This window comes from Crocuta crocuta, unplaced genomic scaffold, assembly GCF_008692635.1.
Source record: "Crocuta crocuta isolate KB4526 unplaced genomic scaffold, BGI_CrCroc_1.0 scaffold177, whole genome shotgun sequence".
NCBI classification, from domain to species: Eukaryota; Metazoa; Chordata; class Mammalia; order Carnivora; family Hyaenidae; genus Crocuta; species Crocuta crocuta.
The window spans coordinates 3,318,350-3,343,648 of NW_027531880.1; the positions used below are offsets into that span (position 1 = coordinate 3,318,350).

The 25,299-nt window shown below is 42.8% G+C and overlaps 1 non-coding gene across 1 annotated transcript; it reads right to left on the reverse strand.

The window, feature by feature from the left end:
* Positions 1-5,462: 5,462 nt before the first annotated feature.
* Positions 5,463-5,597, reverse strand: LOC144239133 (small nucleolar RNA SNORA75). The gene has a single exon (XR_013337322.1). It is a non-coding gene; the product is annotated as a small nucleolar RNA SNORA75 (small nucleolar RNA).
* Between the last annotated feature and the right edge of the window lie 19,702 nt (positions 5,598-25,299).

The following is a 25,299-nucleotide window of genomic DNA, read 5'->3' on the forward strand; positions in this document are numbered from 1 at the left end:
TATGGCAAAACCGGGGGCTCTGGCACCTCCCCGAAGACATTAAAATGCGGGAATCTTAAACCTGCCAGCCCAGCGCGACTTCCTCAAACACTTCCTGCTCTGACGTCATGGAGCACGTGGGCTGCGGCCCGCCCTTAAAGGGGCCGCGGGGGGCGCCAGCCCAGGCCACGCCCCTTGCCTGCCACCTTAGGCCGCGCCACCCGACGGGACCCCCAGGCCCTGGCCCGGGTGACCCGGGAGGGAGGGGGGAGGCAGTGTGTGGCTTCTAGACAGCCCCGGTCGGTCATGGACAGGCTGTGCTTCTTGAGATAAAAGAGCGGCCCTGAGATGAACCCGAATACGCCCGCGCTGTCTTCAGAGAGCGACTTTAACCTGAAGCGGTTTCTGGGACAGGGGAGATGGGGATTTCCTCACTGGAGCCCCCCTGGGGTGAACTTGACTGGCTTCCTAGACTTTTAACTAGGTGGAATTTCCCGCGCCCCCGCCTGGATTGATTTAGAGACTGTTTACAAGAATTGCCTCGGGCCTCCTCTCCTCGGGCTGCATCCCCCTTATCGGGAGGATTTCTGGCTCAGTATCAAGAATGATAAATCTTGACAGCCCCCACCCGCTTAAAAACAAAATAAAGAAAAAGGGGGAAACATCTAGTAGGGTTCATATGAAACTGCAGTTTCAGCCGCAGTGATGTAGGGGAATTGAGAGAGAAGCTCCCAGCCCTGAGGTTCACCGTTCAACTTCTACCTACTTGACGTAAGAAGGTCTTTGCTATTGAGTTTCTTGGTTCGGCGGCATTGTATTATCACACAAAGGTGTGTGTGTGTGTGTGTGTGTGTGTGTGTGTGTGTGTGTGTGTGTGTTGGTTAGATTTACTCAAGCAGGAAAAAAAGTATTAAAGGAAACATGAAGATAATAGCTCGCATTTATAGAGTGCTTACTAAGTGCCAGGCAGCATCTAAACTCTTAGAACTTCTCCTTCAGTCCTCAAGGCAACCTACAAATCGGACAGTAACTGCATTATTGTGAAGCCCGTTGCACAGAAGAGAAAACTGATGCATGGAGAGGAAAATATGTCAAAGTCCCTGTCCAGTAAGTGGATGAACTGATAGTCCAACCCAAGCAGCTGGTTCTTGGGCCCAAGCTCTTATTATTTGGTTAAAAGGAGCATACTAAGAAATGCAAAAGGAGGCAAACTGGGTTTTGAATCCTAACACACTGCTATTGATTATTTTGAGGCTTTAGGGCCAATTACTTAACCACGCCAAGCATGGGGTGGTAACTTAACCACTCTTCTTTAAAACCTGGACAACATTGGGTCAAATCACATGAAATTGTCATTTTTTAAAAAATAAAACAAACACAGTTGTGGGGCACCTGGATGGCTCAGTTGGTTAAGCATCTGACTTTTTGGTTTCAGCTCAGGTCATGATTTGGGGGTTTGTGAGTTTGAGCCTGGTGTCAGGCTCCATGCTGACAGCATAGAGCCTGCTTGGGATTCTACCTCTCCCTTTCTCTCTGCCCCTCCCTAACTCTCTCTCAATCAAAACAATAAACTATTTAATTTTTGTAATGTTAATGTTTATTTTTGAGAGAGAGACAGAGTATTTATTTTGAGAGGTGCCTGGGTGACTCTGTTGGTTGAGGGTCCGACTTCCGCTCAGGTCATGATCTCACAGTCCACGAATTCGAGCCCCATATCGGGCTCTGTGCTGACAGCTCAGAACATGGAGCCTGCTGCGGATTCTGTGTGTGTGTGGCTCGCTCTCTGCCCCTCCCCCACTTACGCTTTATCTGTCTCTCTCTCTCAAAAATAAACAAACATTAAAAAAAATTAAAACAAACAAAAACCAAAACAGTTGAAACAGCAACAAACATAAGTGGTTCCATCCAGTTCAGCCTGAGTCACTGGAGGACAGGAGGGCACACAAGTCACAGGAAGGGATCAGCAGGGTCATTGCAGACAGAGGAGTATAGCAATAGTTATGCCTGACACAGAGGACACTTGTGACTGCACGGAGCCCGAGGCTGAAGTTAACTTTTAGGGGCATGTGTCAACCCAAACAGATGGGATGGGTCTTAGGTACCCAGGGCCACCGGGTATTTCTCGATTTACCCCATTCTCACTGCTAATTAGCACATTGGGTTTCAAAGCAAGAAGAGAAATGAACATGAGTAAATAGTTATAAAGCATTCCAAGCGCAATAGAAGTTTTTACTTAGTACATAAAACATGTATTGAGCACCTAGATGAGCTGGCCCTATTTCCTATATGACATCATAAAATAATTTCTCTTCTGTCATGTCACTTCTGCAAATCACTGTCCCTGAGAAACTTAGATATCCACAGATCTGCCAAAAATTTATTCTGCACCCTTATAATTTCAGAGTGCTGGGGGCACCTGGCTGGCTCAGTCAGTGGAGCGTGAGACTCTTGATCTCGGGGTTGTGAGTTCAGGCCCCACATTGGGTGTAGAGATTACATAAAAACAAAATCTTTAAAAAAAAAAAAGTTCTCAGTTACTCAGCTCAAAATAACTTGGTTTTCTTTCTTTCTTTTTTTTTAAATGTTTATTTATTTTTGAGAGAGAGAGAGAGAGACAGAGACAGAGTGTGAGTGGGGGAGGGGCACAAAGAGCGGGAGATACAGAATCCAGAGCAGGTTCCAGGCTCTGAGCTCTCAGCACAGCACAGAGCCTGATGCAGGTGTTGAACACATGAACCACAAGATCATGACCTGAGCCAAAGTCAGACACTTAGCTGACTGAGCCACCTGGGCACCCCAATAACTTGGTTTTCAACGGAATATAAATCTCTCTGGTAAGATCACATATATTTAGATTTTTAAACATTTGATGATGGCCCAGAAAGAGGGCCTCCAGATTTTATCATATCCCACGATATTTATCATCTTAAGCCCTGTTTTCCTTCCAGATAAGACGTGTCCACTGCCTACATCTGTTCTCTATCCTGCTCTAGACAGACATGAGCAAACTGTTTATAAAAAATATTTTCAGATGCAGCAAAGAAAAATATTCCTTTTTCTTACTGCTTTGGGGTTAATGCGCTTTTAGCTGGGACTACAGGGTAATCGAGAAACATGGAGCAGCCTGAATGCCTCACACAGTCCCCGGGCACCACAAACACAGGGATATAAGCAACATAACTCTCAGCAGAGGCACCTAGAATCTTACTGAGGACTACAGACCCACAGAGAGCCATTAAGTAAGTGATGAGTAATTAGGACCAGGCAATAAAAAAATCTGTGCTAATTTGTTCTCTGTGGAGGCAGTACAGTACTAGTGATAAGGATACACATTCTAAGGGATTTATTTTAAAATAAATTCTTCTTCCGAGGGTAAGTCAAAGATAACTATCTTCTTACGCAGTCTTTTTGTGTAATCAGTTGAGAAAACTCTGCTCTCTCACCGAATAGCAGGCAGGCTAAGCAGTACTGAGCTCTTTTGAATGAGGAAAGAATAGTTCTCTGAACAACCTGGGAGCTGAGTCATTTTAAGAGAAGCCAGCTTAACTGATAGGAAGGTAATAAAACAGACCACTCAGAATGAGAAGGATTTCCCCAGCCCCCCAGAGAGTCTCAGCTGTTCAGTGATTTCAGCAACTCTCATTATCTCTCCAATTTTGTTTTACCCCAGCCCTGCAGAGAGAAGACTCTGCAAGTCAGGACTTGCCCCTTCAACAAACAAAAATTCTGCCTGATAAGTTGGAAAACTCGTTAGTTGGAAGACATGAAGAAACCGCTCTTCTAGGGGAGTTGGTGGGAGATGGGGGTGGACTGGTGGAGACGTCAGCCAAGACCCCTCGAGGATCCGCTCAGAGCTAGCTGCAGAAGAAGGAAAACGAAAATGTGGCTAACTTCCATCTCTGTGAATGAGATCTGGGCCAAGAGTGAAACTTCAGAGAAGCAGCTCCTGCCAGGCCACTGTGCCTGAAATCTTGCGTGAAGCACCGAAAACAAAGGATTTAGGGCACTGAGTCACCCTTTCTGGAGGAAGATAGCTTGAGGGAGGAAAACACTTTGCATGTTCCCTTCACTTTTACACATGCATATTTTTATTCCAGTAAATCAAGTTAAAGAGGAAGAAGTAACTAAAGGACGGCTGCCCACCCCCTTGGCAATGACAGCAGGGAAACCGTGAATATGTGCTGGGTGTGTGTGTTTATAGCACCTAACGGGTCTGTTTCTTCTCTCACTTTCATTCGAAGCTTTTACTCGGTGGAAGCAGAGATTTGGTTCACTGCTACATTCCCACATTCCCAACTCCTGTACATGATAGAGATGTAACTCAGTGTAAATTTACTGGCTGGCTGACCGAATGAATGAACGAATCGACCAATGTAAAGATGCTGTGTGCTTTAGTACTTGGTTATACAGGGTGTCTGGAGTCTGAGAGACACGGTTCTTTCTTTTGTTTTTAATGTTTCCTTATTTTTGAGAGAGAAGGAGAGACAGAGAGCCTGTGTGAGATGGAGGAGGGGCAGAAAGAAGACAGGGGATCCAAAGCGGGCCCCACGCTGACAGTGGAGATCCCCATATGAGGCTCAAACTCAAGAACCATGAGATCATGACCCGAGCTGGAGTCATGTACTTAATCGACTGAGCCACCCAGGCACCCCTGAGAGATGTGGGTTCTAATGGTGGCTCTGCGTTTTCTTGGCTTTGAGGACTCAGGCAGTTTATTAAACCTCAATGCACCTCAGTTTTCTCATCTGTAAAATGGGGGATGATAAAACTTACTCCTTATGGTTCTAAGGTATAAGTGACATTATTTACACAAAGTGTCTAGTATAGAGCTTTGCGCTTATTAAGCCTTCTGAGTAGTAATTATTAATGCTGATGTTTTTAAAATGCAATATTCCTGAAGTCGGCTGAGGTCCCTGTCTTCTGTGGTTCAAAATGAAAGGGTTTCAAACCCCTCTGTGCACCTTACAGTGAAAGGTTTTGAATCCTTGCACCTTTCGCATCTCTCCAGGAATTCGGTGTAAGAGGTGGTGGTGTGTGATTTTGGGTGAAGAGGGTGGCATGTTTCTTAGTTAACCTCAGATTCTGATCTCCTACTTTTGTAAACTTCTTTTTTTTTTTAATGTTTTATTTATTTTTGAGAGAGAGAGACAGCATGAGCAGGAGAGGGTCAGAGAGAGAGGGAGACACAGGATCTGAAGACAGGCTCCAGGCTCTGAGCTGTCAGCACAGAGCCTGACAGGGCTTGAACCAGCGAACTGTGAGATCATGACCTGAGCCGAAGTCGGACACTCAACCGACTGAGCCACCCAGGCGCCCCTGTAAAATTCTTAATCACCCTTTTAAAATACGTCCTCGGGGGTGCCTGGATGGCTGTCAGTTAAATGTCTGACTTTGCCTCAGGTCATGATCTTGTGGTTCATGAGTTCAAGCCCCACTTTGGGCTCTGCGAGGACCCTGTAGAGCTTTTTTTTTTTTCTTCCCAGGAATGTCTCACAGATCAGCAGAATATACCTCTGTGAAGACAGAAGCTAAAATAATGCTAACTGTGAATTGCCTCTTCTTCTCATGCAAATCCATAAATTGCCACCAATCGACAGAGGGGAGCTCAATGAGAAGATTGTAGAGCTTATTTTGGATTCTCTGCCCCTCCCCCACTCTCTCTCTCTTTCTCTCTCTCAATAAATAAATAAACTTTAACAAAATAAAGAGGGGTGCCTGAGTTACTCAGTGGGTCAAGCATCTGACTTGGGTCAGTTCATGATGTTACGGTTTCTGGTTTCTAGCTCCACGTCAGGCGCTATGGTGACAGCTCATAGCCTGGTGCCTGCTTCAGATTCCGTGTCTCCTTCTCTCTCTGCCCCCTCCCACTCTCTGTTTCTCTCTCTCTCTCTCTCTCTCAAAAATAAATAAACATTTAAAAAATTTTAATAAATAAACAAAAATAAAATATGTCCTCCTCTCTACCATAAATGGAGATTTCATCCCTACCCCTTTAGTCTAGTCGTTCAGAGTTCTGCTAATCTGTTTTAGAGAGTTCAGCTTTTTTTTAATTTAATGTTTATTTGTTTTTGAGAGAGAGACAGACAGAGCATGAGCAGGAGAGGGGCAGAGAGAGAGGGAGGCACAGACTCCGAATCAGGCTCTAGCTCTGAGCTGTCAGCACAGAGCCCAATGTGGGGCTGGAACCCACTAACTGTGAGATCCTGACCTGAGCCAAAGTCAGATGTTTAACCGACTGAGCCACCCAGGGGTCCCTAGCGAGTTCAGCTTTTCATGGAACATGTTACAAAAGAGATCTAATCATAAAGACCAAAGTCATCATTGGACTCCTCCTTGCTTCTTTCTTTGCTTTCAGGCTCTTCTGTGCTGAGGCAGCAGCCGTGGTGGTGGTTGGCCCTCCTCCTGGGGCAGAGCACAGGCTCCTACACTGTAGCTCCAAGTTCCTGATATTGACCTTGGCCAAGAAGAGCAGATATTTGGTAATAAGAGGTTTATCCTCCCATCCAGATAGGTCATTCAGATAAAAGTTGTCTCTGGTACTAGCACTCTCTCTGAGCCATACTTCCCCATCTAAATTCTTTTAGGTGGTTAAGAGGGAGGTCGAAGTTTTTCTTGAGTCTGCTGGGTCTCGATGGCCTTCACCTCCAAATAGTCCACAACCAAAGTGGCATAATTTGGGGCTACATATTCCAATCCCCGTTAAGGGCTGAGTAGACGTAGGCGAGCTCAGAGTGAGGCCATGGTGCCGGTAAGTGCCAGGCCAGTGGGTGCCTGCCATGGTGCTAGTTAGTTGCCATATCAGGTAAGGGCCTTCCTCCAGCTCAGCCTTCCTTGGAAGGACTGAGCACCTTACCACAGCTACAGAAATATTTAACACAATATTAGTTTACTGTTTGTTGCCCACCTCCTGGTGGCAGCTTCCTGCCTGCCTATTCCGGGCCCCACATTGCCTGCTACAGGCCACAACAGCTACAACATCGTCATCATAACAGCAAACATTTGTGACTGCATGGTGGGTGCTCTATCATTCTTTCTGTATTGGAAGAATGTAATCAGTTTATGGATCATTTTGCCATCGTGGGCTTGTGAATCCTGGTCTTTGCCCAGGCCTGGAAAAGGCCTGGAAGTCAGCCCTTTTCTTCAAATTCACCCCGATGATCATTCACAGGAAGACTTGGTATTTCACAGATTTCACCAAAGGTCTGGCAAGATGGAAAGACCTACATCACGGTGCCGCAACAATTTGAAATTAAACATCAGACAATTTCTCTTTAGAAGTTCTCATTTCTTTTTTTTTTTTTAATTTTTTTAATGTTAACTTACTTTTGAGACAGAGAGAGACAGAGCATGAGCAGGGGAGGGGGGGAGAGAGACAGAGAGACAGAGAGACAGACAGAGAGAGAGAGAGAGAGAGACCGAATCTGAAGCAGGTTCCAGACTCTGAGCTGTCAGCACATAGCCCAACACAGGGCTCGAACCCACAAACCCTGAGATCATGACCTGAGCCAAAGTCGGACACTTAACCGACTGAGCCACCCAGGCACCCCTAGAAGTTCCCATTTCTACCACATGAGTTTCAGCCCCTGCCAACCCTCCCCACTCCCAGCTTCCCAGACCTCTTGTTCTTGATCAAAGAACAGATCCCTCCTGCTTTTTCAGGCAGAGCAATCAGCTTTCCTCAGCCACAAGCCCAGACCTCAGCTGGGTCCTGAACCGGAGCTTGCAGCCAGGGGCTGTGAGATTCCCAGCACAGCCTCTGCCTTCCATTATGGCTCCCACTGCCTTAGGCTGCAGCCCAAAGCCTTTCCTGAGTTCCTGCTGGGGCCACATCCACCAGCTCACAAGCTGCGGCTTCTCAGGCTGACATGACCCATTCTAGACTCTCTGCGACCCCTTGAAGGCCTCCCCTTGGCATGGGCAAGTTTTGAGCTCATGGGCCATCTGCGCTACGTCTAATTTCTTCTTGTGTCCCTGCCCAGCCACTGTAAGAAAAAGGGACCTATAGTGACTTGCTAGGACTCGTGTCTTCCCTTAGAAGACAGAAACGCCCACCTGAATCAATTCACACCGGTCCAGTGGGCAGGTCTGCAAAGTGGGCAAAAATGGAATGATTCCTTGGGGAGAAAGAACAATAGACTCCTACTCATTTTATTTTCAGAGGATGTCATACAATTTAAATACATAGACAATGTCTCTACTTCATTTTGGTCCTTTTAAAAACTCAGGTTTATAAAGATATAAAATTTTACATAATAAAATTTACATAATTTTAATGGGTTATTTTACAATTGTATGTAGCCTCGTAACTATTGTTAAGAATCGCCCCATAGAACATGTCTATCACCCCATACTCCCTCACCATAAACCCCCTCCCCCAGCCCCCGGCAGTTTTGCAGTTTGGCCCATTTTACTTTAACTTCTTAGTAACCATTTCTAGAGAACTGCTAAGGTGTGGCCAGACCGCTGGGTTGGCTGGATTTCTCATGACAAAGAGTCAGAGGCTAGAGATGACCAAACAACTGACCCGACAGGGAAGGGCTTCAGAATAATGCGAGGCTGAGCTAGCCCAGGCGGGAAGGACTGCCACTCACTGAGCCTGCAGTGTTTCTGCCAAGAATGAGGAACAGAGAGGAAAGGGAAAAGACAGTGCACAGTCTAGGGTGGGGAAGAAGGCCACACAGCAGGCCGAGATGGGAACTTTAAATACAGGCAAGGCTGTGTTGCAATTCAACTGTCAGACCCAAATCCATCGTGAGCCCGCGCTGCCCTCGGCACTTCCTCTTGTCAGGGCTCTGTCCCACCTACCTGCGGGTCCCAACTTCTCCTTTCTGCGGGGAGGCTGTGGGCCACTCAGGGCTGCCAGATCACCCAATAGGTAAATTGGATCTCGGTCCACTGGCCACCACCCCTTCCCAGATCCGGCGCTGGGGGGCGCTGTCTCAGTGCACCCAGCTCCTTTCTCGGTCTCCACCAAGTTCAGACCCTTGTCTATCAGTGGGGCCCTTTGCTGGAGCATTTGATTTTTAACTGGAAGAAGGAAAAGAAGGAAGTAAATTAACACGTATTGAACATCTTTTACCAGACGAAAGGAAAAATTCAAACAAATAGATGCAAAATTAAAAGTAAAAACTTCTCTCTCCGGGTCTTGATTTCTAGCCTGTCCCCCAAGAGCTGACATTGTCAAACATTTCTAGTATGTCCTTTGCAGGGGGAAAGGGAGGGGATTGTTTAAAAGCGACATAATGTAGACGTGGCTCTGCACCTTCCTCTTATCACCATATAATTCATCTTGGAGTGTTTTCCATGCCAGCATGCATATTAATTTTGGTATAATTTCAAACTTAAAGAAAACCTGCAAGAATAATAGACAGAACTCATGACGCAGATTCACCAATTATTTACATTTCACCCTTTTACCGAATCATTTTCTCTGTATCTATCTATTCATTTACATATTATTTTTCCTGAGCCATTTTATTTTTTTTAATTTTTTAATCTTTATTTATTTTAGGGAGAGAGTGGGAGACAGAGTGTGAAGGGGGGGAACGTCAAGGAGAGGGAGATACAGAATCTGAAGCAGGCTCCAGGCTCTCAGCTGTCAGCACAGAGCGTGACGCGGGGCTCGAACTCACGAACCAGGAGGTCATGACCTGAGCTGAAGTCGGGCGCTTAACGGACTGAGCCACCCAGGTGCCCCCTGAGCCATTTCAAAGTATGCTGGAGACATTGTACCCCTACCCCTAATTTCCTCAGTGTGTATTTGCTAAGAATAGGACTTTCTTTGATATAACCACAGTTCAATTGTTACAATCAGGAGACTGAACACTGATAAAAAATTGATTCACAGTCTGCACTTAAATTCTGTCGGTTGTTCCAGTAGTACTCTTTTTAGCTATTTTCCCCCAGTCCAGGACTCAATCTAGGGTCAAATACTGCATTTGATTTCCTATCCCTTAGTCTCCTTTATTCTGGAAAGTTTCCCCAGCCTTTCTTTGTATTCCTTCATTTTAACATTTTTGTAGAATATGGGTTTGTCCGATGTGATGTTGGGTCTGTTTCAGAGTAGTGCCTCGGGGGGCACACGATGTCATTGCATCGCACCCATTTCTGGTGCCCTTGACTTTGATCACTTGGTTAAGGCGAGATCTGCCAGATTTGTACCCTTGAAAAGTTACTATTTTCCCTTTGTAATTAAGATGATTTATGTAAATGTCCAGTTCTTCATCAATCTTTCGTCCATTCAATTCAGCATCCCTGGGTGATTTTCTTATGGTTGGAACTCCACAGTAAAGAAGCAGACTTTTTTAGCTGACGTTCTACTATTAAAAAAAAAAAAAAAAGCTTTCCTTTCTCTGCGATTTATTTATTTGTGTGTCAGTTTATATTGGTGTAAACTCTTAGATTCTTACATTATTCAATGAGTTATAATCCAATGCCATTATTTTTACTTATTTTGATGCTCAGATGATCCTAGATGGTCAGTGAAAGCCACTTGAAATTTAAATGTCCTTTTGATATGTCCCTGTCATTCTTTGGGCTCTTCTTTACATCCTGGTGTAACAGGATGTTTTACGCTTTCTATGTGACAGCCGTGCAATCAGCCTTTCCTCCCGGAAGTCCTGGCCCCTTTTAGCGGAGAATGAGGTTTGGACACCAAGGGCATGCTGCTAGCAGCTCATACATTTTCACCTAATTGACTTATCAGCCAGGTATTATTCTATGGTATGTATGTAACATGATTTATAGAACTAGTCACCTTCAATGGACATTTGGAGTGCTACCAGTTTTTTGCTAATACAAAAGTGTGCTGTTGTAAATGTTCTTGCACGTATATCTTGGCTTACATTTGGGAATATGTTTGCAGAGCAAATTTCTTTTTTTTTTTAATGTTTATTCATTTTTGACAGACAGAGAGAGAGAGAGAGAGAGAGAGAGAGGTGGAGGGACAGCAAGAGAGGGAGACACAGAGTCTGAAACAGGCTCCAGGCTCTGAACTGTCAGCACAGAGCCCAACAGGGGACTCAAACCCACGAACCGTGACATCATGACCTGAGCCGAAGTCGGACACTTAACCAACTGAGCTACCCAGGGTCCACTGTAGAGCAAATTGCCAGCAGTGAAAAGCTGGAACAAGTTTATACACTCAAAAATATGATATATTTCCAATTTTTCCTCAAAACGATTAGAAAGTTACACTGATTCACAAGTACTCCCATCATGGGGGTATGGGAATGTTCACTAATACAAATCTTACTAACTGTAAATACTACCAAATTTTTAAAATTTTGCCAATTTGATTAAGGTTTTTTGAGTTTCAAGTGATGTTGAATATATTCCATTGGTTTATTGATCATGTATATTTCATACCTCCTGGGTACATGTCTTCTCATAAGTTTATATTTTCTTTATTCTTATTGATATGTATGCCTTTCCTATAAATTGAGAAAATTAGTGTTTTGACAAAATTTTTCCCAACTTATTTTCTGATACTGCTTCATGTGATTTTTTGTTGTTGTGAAAAACTTTTAAGCATTTGCTTTACCCAATTTTCTAATGTTTTATGGCTTCTGGGCTCTATCTTCTGATTAGACAACCCTTCCCTACTGCAAAGTTATAAATAAAATCAAATTTTCTCTCTATACTTTTGTATTTTGTTTCTTTCTGGTTTTTTCAGGGTTAACAATCCATTTTTTTTTAATTTTTTAAATGTTTTATTTATTTCTGAGAGAGAGAGAGAGACAGCATGAGCAGGGGAGGGTCAGAGAGAGAGGGAGACACAGAATCTGAAACAGGCTCCAGGCTCCGAGCTGGCTGTCAGCACAGAGTGCGACACGGGGCTCGAACCCAGAAGCTGTGAGATCATGACCTGAGCCGAAGTCAGACGCGCAACTGACTGAGCCACCCAGGCACCCCAACAATCTGGTTTTTTTTAAGTTTATTTATTTATTATGAGAGAGAGAGAAGGGAAGGATTGGAGAGAGAAGGAGAGAGCGAGACTTCCAGGCAGGCTTCTGCGCTGTCAAGTGCGGAGCCTGACACGGGTCTCAAACTCACAAACTGTGAGATCATGACCTGAGCCAGACGCTTAACTGACTGAGCCACCCAGGGGCCCCTAGGGTTAAAGATCCATTTAGAAGTTCTTTCTGTATGAAGAATAAGGTAGGGATTCAGCACTATTTTCCTCCCCCAAGGAGCTAGCTTATTGTTCCAGCCATTTATTTAAAATCCATCTTATATCTCACTCCATTGAAATGCCACCTTTATCAATCTCATTTGTTTTGAGTCTATTTCTGAACTCTATCTTGTTCAGTTCAGCTCTCTCTTATTCTCTGGGGTGGGGTGGGGTGGGGAGAAAGATTGCAATTATTGTAGCTTCATAAAATGTTTTAATACATGAAAGTAATGAATGGAAAAGATGACACATAAAAGATAATAAATACATGAAAATATTTCTCCAATCATTGCTACTGAGGAAATGGAACAGGGATGAAACAGCTTGCCCCAGACTACAGGGGGGTAAGAGCACGCCTGCATTCCCCCTGCGCCAGCCTCTCCATTTCTCTTCAGGGCCTGTGTGGAATGCGCTGCCTTACAGCAGGATCTAGTAGGTTCTGACATCTCACTAGGATTTCAGAAGGGTTGTGATCGCTGCTGCCTGCCCTGTGCCTGTCCCCCCAAACAACAAAAGTCTTGCGGTTAATCTTAGTCCCAGCTAATGGAGATATTCCTCGATCTATGTAATAGATGTTTTTGAAAGGTTGTATTAACCAATTTTTATAAAGTGAATCCTGTTTCATATGAACCAGAAAGAGTCTCTGTTGAAAAGAACTCTTTAAACATCTTCTAGTAGAGAAGAGTCTTTTTGCAACTGTAAAATTTGCTCCTTCCTGGGGAGGGATCTCCCGATCAGATGAGGGGGCCACCAAATGTGGGGTGACCTGATTGGGTGGAGGCTGGAGGTGTGGGAAGTGAAAGGATTCACCCAACACAGAACAAAGGAGATAGAAGTTTACTGAGTATGGTGGGCAGGAAAGCATGAGAGAGAGATCTGTCATGAGGCAGTGATGGGGGGCTGTAGTTGGAGGGGGAAGGTGAGGAAGTATGGGAACGTACGGAATTTTCCTTTTTTGGTGCCTGTGTCCAGGTATAAATAACCCATGGGTCAGCTAGGGCTTATGGATATTTTGAAGTGGGTCACCTCACGGGACTATCTGTACTCGTCCAGGGGGTTGGAGGTCACTGTGGGCCCTTCTGTCTTACTCAGATTTCTACTCTTCGACTTGGTTACCTAAAAGCGGCCTCCACACTAATCTGTTTTGTGATTCATATTTGGGGAGGATGTCTGGGTCTCTTAAGACCCAGAGGCATCTCCACACCGTTACAGTCCAATCACATCATGGCCAATGTGTGGTAAGACCAAAGATATCTGTGAAGGAAGCAATAAGGTATATAGATCAGAGCTTCTGGGGAACACTCTCCTTATTTCACCAGCACCTGATAGTCACTGAACACTTGTCCGGCAAAAATGACCGGCAGGACAAATGATGGTATCAATGGTCTAAAGAACCAGTTAGGAAACTTGCAATTGCTATGATAGGGACAGCCATAGGGCTAAAAAAAAAAAACTGCAGGAGAAACCGTTTTCCACTGGCTCTCCTCACAGAGATGCTGTGGGTTTCAGCAACAAGATCAACAAAATATCTCTTGCACTAAGATGTTTATTGGTATTGCAGAGCTTGGATTTAGTGAGCATCACTCACTCCGTGGTGGGTCTGTGCAAGGGAATTTTTATAAATCTGTATGTGTATAAACTGGATCCTCATACATCAACTTCATTACATACACTTTTCCTATTTAAATGCATTTTTAAAATGCAAGACAATTTTGGGGGGGAAATCAGAGCGATAGAGCAATGTATAGTATGGAAAGTGAAAACCCACAGAGATACTCTTCTGCAATCTTGTTCTACTTAATACTATGTCTTGAAACTATATCTCTGTCTATTCTTGTTCTTTTTAATAGCAGCTGCATATCCTGTCCGATGGATGTATCACTTCTTAACCATTTCCCCACTGTTGGCTGTTCGAAATGCCCGCCGTTACACACACTGCAGTAAGCATCCCTGTGTGTGTATCTTTGCACACAGGTCAAGAGTTTCATAAAATCCCTAGAAGTGGAATTGTGAGTTCACAAAGTATGCAGACATAAATGTTGTAATAGTTACTGCCAAATTGCTTTCCAAAGTGTTTATGTTTCCAAGCATTTTCTGTATGAGGCTCTTATGTCTGGTAAACTAAGGGATATCTTTCCCCTTCAGTCTGAGTCTTTCATTCCCTTGTGATCACAGCAAGATGAAACTACAGGATCCTGGAGACAGGATCTCACTCTTTATTTTGTGTCAGACGCTTAGCAGGTGGTGTGCAGATAAAGCCTCCACTGCTCTCTGCCTGCCCGTGTGACTGTCAACCACCCAACGGTTTCTCCGCCCCAGAGCCGGGTGGCCCCTGGGCGCTGCTGACAGGTGCCCAGCGACCTGACCTGCTGCTGAACCTTGGTGCACACAGTCAGTTGGAGGTATGGAGGGGATGAGGTTTCTTGACCTGCATTGCTGCTTTCCTCAGCTCAGAAGTTGCAGACCTCTGGTGTCATCCAATCCCAATGCTCTCACTTCTTTGGGGGGGAGGAGGGGAAAACAGAGAGCTATTTCTCACGTGCGGAGAATTGTAAGAAGTGTGATTTCTAAACAAATGCTTAAGAGCCCCTTTAGACCAGGGCTTTGTCGATGTTCTTTAATCATCCCCTAAGTTGCAGATATACCCTTGGTCTGGGAAAAGGCACACAGACCTTGATATGGCTGGCTTAGGAAAACAGACAGACCACAGCCTGTGTATCCCCACTGACTGCCATTCAGAGGGCAAGTTCATTTGTAGGAGATTTTACTGAGACCTTCCTATGTATTGCTAGAGTGATCAGTATGCCAATCACTGTCTGAACCCAGGTCTTGATAATTCAAAAGCCTGCGCTAGGGAGTGGGCAGTCTTTTCAACAAATGGTCTGAGAAAAATTGGATATCCACACACAAAAGAATGAAATTGGATCCTTACCTTGTACCACATACAAAAATTAACTGAAAGTGGATCATATACAACCCTATAGCAAAAATAAAAACAAAAACCCAAATAATCAAAATTAAAAATGGGCAAAGGACCCGAGCTGACATTTTTCCAAAGAAGACATACAAATGGCCAAGAAGTACATTGAAAAGTGCTCAACAACTAATCATTAGAGAAATGCAAGTCAAAACCACAATGAGATCCCACCTTACATCTATTAAAAGATGGTTACTGTAAACAAAAACCCACAGAAAAACATCAAAAAATAACAAATGTTGGTGAGGATGTGGAAAAATTAGAACCTTTGTACACCGTTGGTGAGAATGTAAAGCTGTGGAGTGTCTATGGAAAACAGTATGGTAGTTCCTCAAAAAATTAAATATAGAATTACGATATGGTCCAGCCATCCTACCTCTGGATACATACCCCAAGCACTTGAAAGCAGAGACTTGAAGAGTATTTGTACACCTATGTTCATAGCAGCATTATGTGCAATATGCAAAAGATCGAAGCAACCCAAATGTCCATTGACAAATGAGTGGATGAATAAAAGTGCTACCTAAACACGATGGAATGTTATTCACCCTTAAAAAAGAAAGGAAAGTCTGACACATGTTACAACATGGATGAGCCTTGAGAACATTATGCCGAGTGAAATAAGCCAGTCACAAAAAGACAAACACTGTATGACTCCACTTCTATGAGGTAGCTAGAGTAGTTAAAGTCATAAAAACAGAGTAGAATGGTGGTTGCCAGGGGCTGAAGAAAGGGAAAGTGGGGAGTCATTGTTTAACGAATACAGGGTTTTTGTTTTGCAAGTTGAAAAGAGTCCTGCAGAAGTGTGTTGGTGATGGTCGCCCAGCAATGTGAATATATTTAATTCCACTGAACTGTACATTTTTTTAAAAAGTTTTTTAATGTTTTATTTATTTCTGAGAGAGAGAGAGAGAGAGAGAGACTCCTTAAAAATAAAATCTTAAAAATATAAAAATAGGAGAGCCTGGGTGGCTCAGTTGGTTACATGTCCGACTTCGGCTTAGGTCACGATCTAGTGGTTTACGTATTCGAGCCCCATGCCAGGCTCTGTGCTGACAGCTTAGAGCCTGGAGCCTGCTTCTGTGTGTGTCTCTTTCTCTGCCCCTCCCCTGCTCATACTCTCTCTCTCTCTCAAAAATAAATAAAACATTTAAAAAATAAGTTAAAATAAAATAAAATAGGGGCACCTGGGCGGCTCAGTCTGTTGAGTGTCCAACTTCAGCTCAGGACATGATCTCATGGTTAATGAGTTCGAGCACCACATCAGGCTTGCTGCTGTCAGCACAGAGACAGCTTTGGATCCTGTCCCCTACCCCCTCTATCTGCCCCTCCCCTGCTTGCACTCTCTAAAAATAAACCTTTTAAAAAAATGAAAAATGGGCGCTTTGGTGGCTCTCAGTTAAGTGTCTGACTTCGGCTCAGGTCATGATCTCACAGTTTGGGATTTCAAGCCCCAGGTTGGGCTCTACACTAGTGGCATAGGGCCTGCCTGGGATTCTGTCTCTGCCCCTCCCCAGTTCTCTCTCTCTAAATAAATTAATTAATTTAAAAATGTTTTTTAAAAAGTATAAAAAGAAAGAATACACTCATGAAATACCAGCTAATAAAGCAAAATATGCTCAGTGATTACAGTCCTACAACAATCATCTGAGTTTGGCCTGTTTTCTACTTTCTTGAGGGTTTTTATCAAGAAAGGATTCTTTATTTTGTCAAATGCTTTCTCTGTACCTATTGAGAGGATCATATGATTCTTATTCTTTCTTTTATCAATGTAGTGCATCACACTGATTGATTTGCAGATATTGAACCAGCCATGCACCCCAGGTATAAATCCCATTTGATCATGGTGAATAATTCTTTTAATTTATTGTTGGATCTGGTTGGCTAGTATCATGTTAAGACTTTTTGCACGCATGTTCATCAGGGAAACTGGTCTGTAGTTCTCCCTTTTAGTGGGGTCTTTGTCTGGTTTTGGAATCAAGGTAATGTGGCTACATATGGATTTTCTTTTTAATTTCTTTTTAATGTTTATTTATTTTTGAGACAGAGACAGACAGAGCACGAGTTGGGGAGGGGCAGAGAGAGAGGTAGACACAGAATCAGAAGCAGGCTCCAGGCTCTGAGCTGTCAGCACAGAGCCCAACATGGGGCTCGAACCCACGGACCGCGAGATCGTGACCTGAGCCAAAGTTGGACGCTTAACCGACTGAGCCACCCAGGCGCCCCTACATGCGGTACATGTGGGTTTTTTAAAAGAAATTCACTACAGTACTGTAAATGTGCTTTCCTCTTATGATTTTCTTAATCACATTTTCTTTTTTCTAGCTTACTTTGTTTTTTATTTTTTTTACATTTTTAAAAATATTTTATTTGTTTCTGAGAGAGAAAGAGAGGGCGTGAGCAGGGGGAGGGTCAGATAGAGAAGGAGACACAGAATCCAAAACAGGCTCCAGGCTCTGAGCTGGCTGTCAGCACAGAGCCCAACGCGGGGCTTGAACCCAGGAACCGTGAGATCATGACCTGAGCCGAAGTCAGACGCTTAACCGACTGAGCCACCCAGGCGCCCCTTTTCTAGTTTACTTTGTAGCTTACTAGTTTTTCTAGCTTACTGTAAGAATACAATATGCAATATATATGACATACAGAATATACATTAATTGACTATGTTATTGGTTAAGTCTTCTGGTCAACAGTAAGCTCTTAGTAGTTAAGTTTTGAGGAAGTTGAAAGTTATACATGGATTTTTGGCTGTGTGGGGGTCAGCATCCCTAACCTCGTGTTGTTCAAGTGTCAAGTCTAGTTAACATTTATCATCACACATGGTTAAAGAATTTTCCCGCTGAGCCAATGTTGATATGGGAGGCGGGGGAGGGGCTCCTCTTTACTGCAGAGCCCTGTGGGAGTTCTAACCCCCCATGTGGTCTCCACTGACACCCAGTGTTGGGGGTGGAGACCTCGTTATCACTAGTGATGGAGAAAGTCCTTGTTCTTCACTAGGCTCCAGGAGGGCAGGGTGGCAGGAACACTTCATTCCAGCTGGGGGAGAGTGATGGTCTAGGCTCCCTGCTCAGCCTTTCTGGTGTGGGTGACTGTGGTCCAGTTTTTCTGAAACATTTGGAGAGGGCAGAGCTATTGTCTCCAAGTTTTCTGTCTTGCTAGGCTCTCCCCTTCCTTGATCCTTTGGCAACAGAAAGCAGGGTTTTCTTAAGGGCTTTTTGTGTGTGTGTGTTTGCACCCTCTTGGCATTTCTAGGTGGTTCACTTCTTCACCTCCACGTGTGGGATATGTGATGCACAGAGAAAGCCCAGGAAAAATACCACCATGCTGTTTCTTGGATCTCACAGCTGCTGTCAGTCTGTCTTCTCTCCACCTTTCAGAGTCGTAAGGTTTTTTCTTTTTTTTTAAGTTTATTTGCTTATTTTGAGAGAGACTGAGACTGCATGAGTGGGGGTGGGACAGACAAAGAGGAGACAGAGAATCCTAAGCAGGCTCTGTGCTGCCAGCACAGAGCCCGACACAGGGCTCAATCCCAAGAACTGTGAGGTCACAACCTGAGTCGACCACTTAACTGACTGAGCCACCCAGGCACCCCCTTAAGTTTATTTTATATGTAATGTCCAGGGTTTCTAGTTGTACTTAGCAGGAGGAATAGAGAAGAGCATACCTACACCATCTTCCTGGAAGCAGAAGAACTTACCCATTTTTACTATTGCCTGTAAGGGATATATTTATAACAAGACTTAAAATCATAAATGGCTTTTTTATCAGCAATACTAGCTACAGCACTCACTCAAGTATATGAAAGTTTATAGGTGCAAAAACCCTTATGCTCTCTCATGGTTGAACTTTTATATTATTTATTTGGTAATTGAAATCATGAGAAAATTCATTGGATTACTACTTACTTATTTGAGGACTTTGAACGTCACAATCAGCTGAATTAACAGGCTAACTCTTCCTCCTGTTAACCTAATTGGAACAAATTTGTAACTAATACTTTTTTTTTTTTAAATCAAACATTACTGCTTTACTGATAGGTCCAAATTTAGTTATTAGAACTCTTTGTAATTGTACAGAGTCATTAAAATAGAATGTAGCACATCTATAAGCCATTTTAATTGTACTAACCCATCTTTTATACATAAACATACATAAATGTACATGTAATCTCTCTTGTACTTCTGTAACTTAACCGTAAAACTATTCTTGGGTTCAAGTACTACAAATACAATTTAAATTAAACCTTGGATTGTGATTCACTAAGAGAAGCTTTTTACTTCTAAGAAGATTTTAAGAATTTCTAGTTCCTGTTACTTGTATAACAGCGGTTTTTTTTTCCCTTCAGATGTTAGATAATGGTAGTTATTTTTTGGTTTTAGGTAATAATAACCTGATGACTGCTTTTTCTACCTTATCTACACATTTCAATAAGTTTTATTAATATTCACGTTACCTTTAAATAGATATTTCCCATCCATTTATAATCAGCCTTCTCCCTGGTCTTACATTTAATAATGCAGGACAGATGACTTCTATTTGTCAGACCTGTATCAATCAATAATCCAAGTATTTAAGCTAATCATAAGTGTTAAGTTTAATTCTATTTCAGTAATCTTTATTCCTACCGCGCCTTTGATAACGTGATCAATTCTGAAATTTTCAAAAATGAGTACATACTTATCTAAATATTAATCAAGTACTTTAAACATTTAACCTTTATAGTCACTATATACAGTTGTTCTTAACAATATTAGTAAAACTTTTATGGAGTAAGAAGGCATAGAAGTCATGTCATGTTATGAATTGGTTGATGATACGGTCAGACAGGTACAAACACAGCATCTCCTGCAAGAAGTTTTCTGTAACTATGTTGAAAAAGTCAGCTTTGAATCATGTTTTGAAATTTTTATAACGAACCCTACTTCTTAAGCTTTTAGCTAAATTTTTTAATGTTTATTTTTTTGAGATAGAGAGAGACAGAGCACGAGTGGGGGAGGGGCAGAGAGAGCGGGAGACAGATTCGAAGCAGGCTCCAGGCTCAGAGCTCCAAGCTGCCAGCACACAGCCCGACACTCACAGACCTCGAGACCTTAACCTGAGCCAAAGTCAGGCCCTTGACAAAATGAGCCACCCAGGTGCCCCTAGCTAATTTTTAGAATCGACGCTACTTGGATATCCGTTTGGGGATTACTTGAAGTACCTACGAAATCACCCCAGTGTGGCCTCTGGTCATGACTGCTTTCTACTGCAGAATTCTTCTGCTACTGACAAGCTTACCTCATTCTAGGAAAAAAGTAGGAACAGGGTTTGTTTACACTATCTGAATCTAATATCCCCTAGAGAAAATAAAATAAAAGGAAAAAAAACAAAACAAGACACTTAAACCATAATCATCTGTTTATGAGCCCGGACAACACTACTTACAGCAATCTATTAAAAAACTATTTTAAAACTAGTTCCTTTTTCACCTTTTGACCTATTAGGAGTAACAATAATGCCAACTGGAATTAATCAAACCTACTTAGAAAGAAGATAAACAGATGGCAAATAAACATATGAAAAGGTGTTCCTCATCATATGTCATTAAGGAATTACAAATTAAAATAACAGAGTACCGCTACACACCCATTAGAATGGCCAAAATCCAAAATACCAGCAATATCCAATGTTGGCAAAGATGTGGGGCAACAGGAAATCTCTCATTCATTGCTAGCAGGAATGCAAGGGCACAGCTATTTTAGAAGACAGTTTATTTATTTCATCTATTGCAAAACGAACCATATGACCCCACCATCCTGCTCCTTGGGATTTACCCAAATGAGATGAAAACGTACGTCCATGCAAAAATCCACAACCAGATGTTTATAGCAGCTTTATTTATAATTGCCAGAACTTGGAAGCAACCAAGATGTTCTTCAGTAGGTGAAGGAACAAATAACCTATGGTACGTCCAAACAATGGAGATGTATTCAGCTGTTGGTTTGCAACCCTCCTGGGAGCTTCCTGGGTATAACCTGAGACGGAACCTCTCTAGTCAGAGGGCAGGGAGAGAACAAAGAAAGATGCAGGCTGCTCCAGGTTGGGGAGTGGCAGTTCTTTTTTTTTTTTTTTTTTTTTTACAAATAGTTTATTGTCAAATTAGTTGCCACATAACACTCAGTGCTCATCCCCAAAGTGCCCTCCTCCATGCCCATCCCCCCTCCCCCCACATCCATCAGTCCTCAGTTTTTGTCAGCATTCAAGAGTCTCTCATGGTTTGCCTCTCTCCCTTTCCCCCACCATTTCCGCCCTTCTTTTCCCCCTTGTTCCTCCGTCAAGTTCCTCCTAATCCTCCTATACGTGCAAACATACGATATTTGTCCTTCTCTGCCTGACTTATTTCGCTCAGCATAACACCCTCAAGGTCCATCCATGTTGCTACACATGGCCAGATTTCATTCTTTCTCATTGCCATGGAGTATTCCATGGTATAGGTAAACCACATCTTCTTGATCCATTCATCTGTTGATGGACACTTAGGCTGGGGAGTGGCAGTTCTAACAAGGCGTGGGTGGCAGTAAGATAGAAGGGTCCCTGTACCACCACCCCTCCCCCGCCTCATCTTAAAAGTTTATATCTTTTTATAACTGGGTTCAGTCAGGTACACTGTGCGGGTGTTTTCAACACCACATCACCATCTCAACGTTCTGTTCTTGGAGCAGGATCTGAGATCAATAAAGGCAGGAGGAACCCACATTTCAAGGACAGGGAAGGGGGTGAGGAAGCTCTCTGATTGCCACCTCCGGCTCATAGGTCAACTGGCAGTCGTGTCTTTTTGATGACCTTCCCCAACATGGGCACTAAAAAGATCTGAGCTATCAAGCCATGATAAGACACAGAGAAAATTAAAATGCACATTACTAAACGAAAGAAGGCAACCTGAAAAATGCTATAGACTGTATGATTCCAGCTACATGACGTTCTGGAAAAGGCAATATGAAGACAGTAAAGAGATCAGTGGTTGCCAGGAGTTAGGGGGCAGGGAGGAATGAAAAGGTGGAGCAAGCAGGATTTTTAGAGAAGTGGAACTGTTCTGTATATTATAATGGTTGGATATATTTGTCCAAATCTGTAGAATGTATAACGTCAAGAGTGAACCCTAATGAAAACAATAGACTTTGGACAATAATGGTGAGTCAATGTACTTCTGTCAATTGTTTTTCTTTTTTTTTTTAATTTTTTAACGTTTATTTTAGTTTTGAGAGAGAGAGATAGACAGAACTTGAGGGGGGTAGGAGGAGAAAGAAAGGGAGACACAGAATCTGAAGCAGGCTCCAGGCTCTGAGCCATCAACACACAGCCCAATGCGGGGCTCGAACTCATGAAGCATGAGATCATGACCTGAGCCGAAGTCGGACACTTAGCCGACTGAGCCACCCAGGCGCCCCTGGAAGTCTATCACTATGCATATCATCTCTACTTTCTTTCTGTAATCAGTAAACTCATAAAAAAATTAAAAAAAAAAAAAAAGCAACCCTGTTGCAGAAGATCTTTCTTCTTGGTCCTGGCCCAGTGTTCAGAGCCCTTTCTTCTTCTGCTTTGTCTTCATCTTCATCTTCTTTGTCTCCTCCTCCTCTTCCTCCTTCTTCTTCTAAGTAATCTCTAGACCCAACTCATAACCTCAAGATCAAGAGTTGCATTCTCTACTGATTGAGCTAGCTAGGCACCTCTCAACACCATAGATATTTTTTTCTTTAATTATATTAAATCCAGTTCACTTCCGTTTTTTAAGTTAGCTCTCTGCCCAACATGGGGCTTGAACTCACAACCCCATGATCTAGAGTCACATGCTCTACCTACTGACTGAGCCAGCAGGGAGCCCTTCAAAGTAGTTTTCAAGCTGAGCCATGCCTAGCTTTTTTCAAGATCATACAACCTAAAATTGCCCTTAATTCCTCTTAAATAAAACATCATGATAATGAATTCATGACTAATTGGTCCATAGTCATGCATAACTGTGTTTTCATCTTCTGTTTTACTTTGTTTTAAGGCAACGTTAATACACATACAGAAAAGCACATAAACTATGAGTACAGCTTGATATAACTTAGATCACATGGTATCTTATTATGCTATAATCCAGATATGTCCATAAAAACCTAAATAGAGTCCAAGAACTTGCAGCGTGTAATCTATGAATGCTATTTACTAAATGCTTGTGAGAAGTAAAATAGATCTTTATTTTGTGAAAATTAATGTAATGAAGATATGCACATGGGCACAAATGCATTTGAGTTAATTAAATATAAACTAGAAGTAGTTTATACTTACAAGTAAGTATAAAATTGGTGCACCCAAGGGGTGCCTGAATGGTACAGTCGGTTAAGCATTCGATTTCAGCTCAGGTCACGAGCTCACGGTTCATGAGTTTGAGCCCCACATTGGGTCTCTGCTGTCAGCGCAGAGCCTGCTTGGGATCCTCTGTCCCCTCCCCCTCCCCCCCCCCTTCCCCACTCGTTCTCTCTCTCTCTCTCTCTCTCCCTCTCAAAAATAAACATTAAAAAAATGCAGAATCTCAATATTGGGTTGAAACCTCAGATGCCACATTAAAAAAAAAAAATGGGGCGCCTACATGACTCAGTCAGGTGAGAATCTGATTCTTGATTTCAGCTCAGGTCATGATCCCAGGATCATGGTATTTAGCCCCTGCATAGAGAGTGAAGCCTGCTTAAGATTCTCTCCCTCTGCCCTTTCCCCCCACTCACATGCTCTCTCTCTCAAAAAAAAAGTAAGTATAAAATTAAATTTATTTAATTTACTAACTGCAAACCCTCCTACTTTCCTGAATTACCTAGCCCAAATACATTTAATACCTGTTAGACTTCTAAAGTAATATTAGTATATACAAGAGTGATACTTACTATCCTGCACTAAAAGACTAATTTTTAAGTATAGCTAATGTAAAAACTACTAATGTATCTTATAGAATGTTTACCTTATTTTGACATTTATGTAAACCACCCGATTTTATGCTTCACTGTGGACAAAGAATGCAAAAGCCTCCTGAGTTAATTTAGCTTATATTAAAGCTGGGGCAATGGAAATGCCCAGATGGGCTTTTATAGGCTTAGAATCATAGAGGTCAGGCCTGGCTTCATTGTGAGTTGTTTACCCTTAGGATTAAGCGTGCAAGCACCAACACACCAATGCGAAGCACGTCTAGTTGGCTGGAAACTGAAAGGCCCTAGCACCCAGAACACCACACGGCAGCTCACCACATCATGCTTGACCATGTCCCCAGGGAATCAGCAGTGATTTAAAAAAATAGAAAAACAATAAATGAGAGTTTGACTAAGCTGTCCTTAAAATGGTTGGTCAATTTTATGCTGGTAATTGAGTTCATATAATTGAATGAACGGATACTTCCTTGTGTGAAGCTTGTCTAAGATTTTAAAAGTGAAGTTAAAATTCAACTACTGTGGATAGTTCCAGCTAAAATATAAAAGGCGATACTTCATTTTCTCCCGTTATTTTTTAGGGGAGGAAGGGGTGGATTTCAAACACTCAGAAAAGCTGAAAGCTCGGTGCCGTGAAAATCCTCATACCTTCCACCCAGAACAAACAACTGCTAACATTTTGCCTGCCGTATTTGTACGCCCTCTCTTTCTCTCTCAGTCTCTGCCTTGAGATCTATCAGATCAACTGATAGATCAAAAGATAGGTAGGTAGATGGATCGGTACATCGATAGATGTACAGTTGCGTAACGTATGTTTAGGTTTCGCTATGTCATTCGAAAGTAAGTTGTAGACATTAAGGCAGGATGATAGGTCATCCCGAGAAATTCCAGATTGAGTCTTCTAAGAATAAAGAATATTCTAAAGAATAATCTCCCACATAACTTTTTATCACAGCTGAAAAACTAGTAATCATTCCATAATGGCATCTCTATACAATCCATATTCAAATTTCCAAATTGTCCCAATAATATTTTTATAGCTTTTGTTGCCTTGTGCTTGTCACATGCTCTTCAGTCTCTTTCTACCCAGCGTTCTCCCACTTCTTTTTTTCCTCAGCGACGTTGACCTTTTGATGTGTCCAGGACAATTGTCTTGTGGAATGTTCCATAGTCAGGATTTGCCTAGGTTTGTCTAATTGACTTCTGGATGTTTTTTAGCCTTCCCCCCTCCCCTG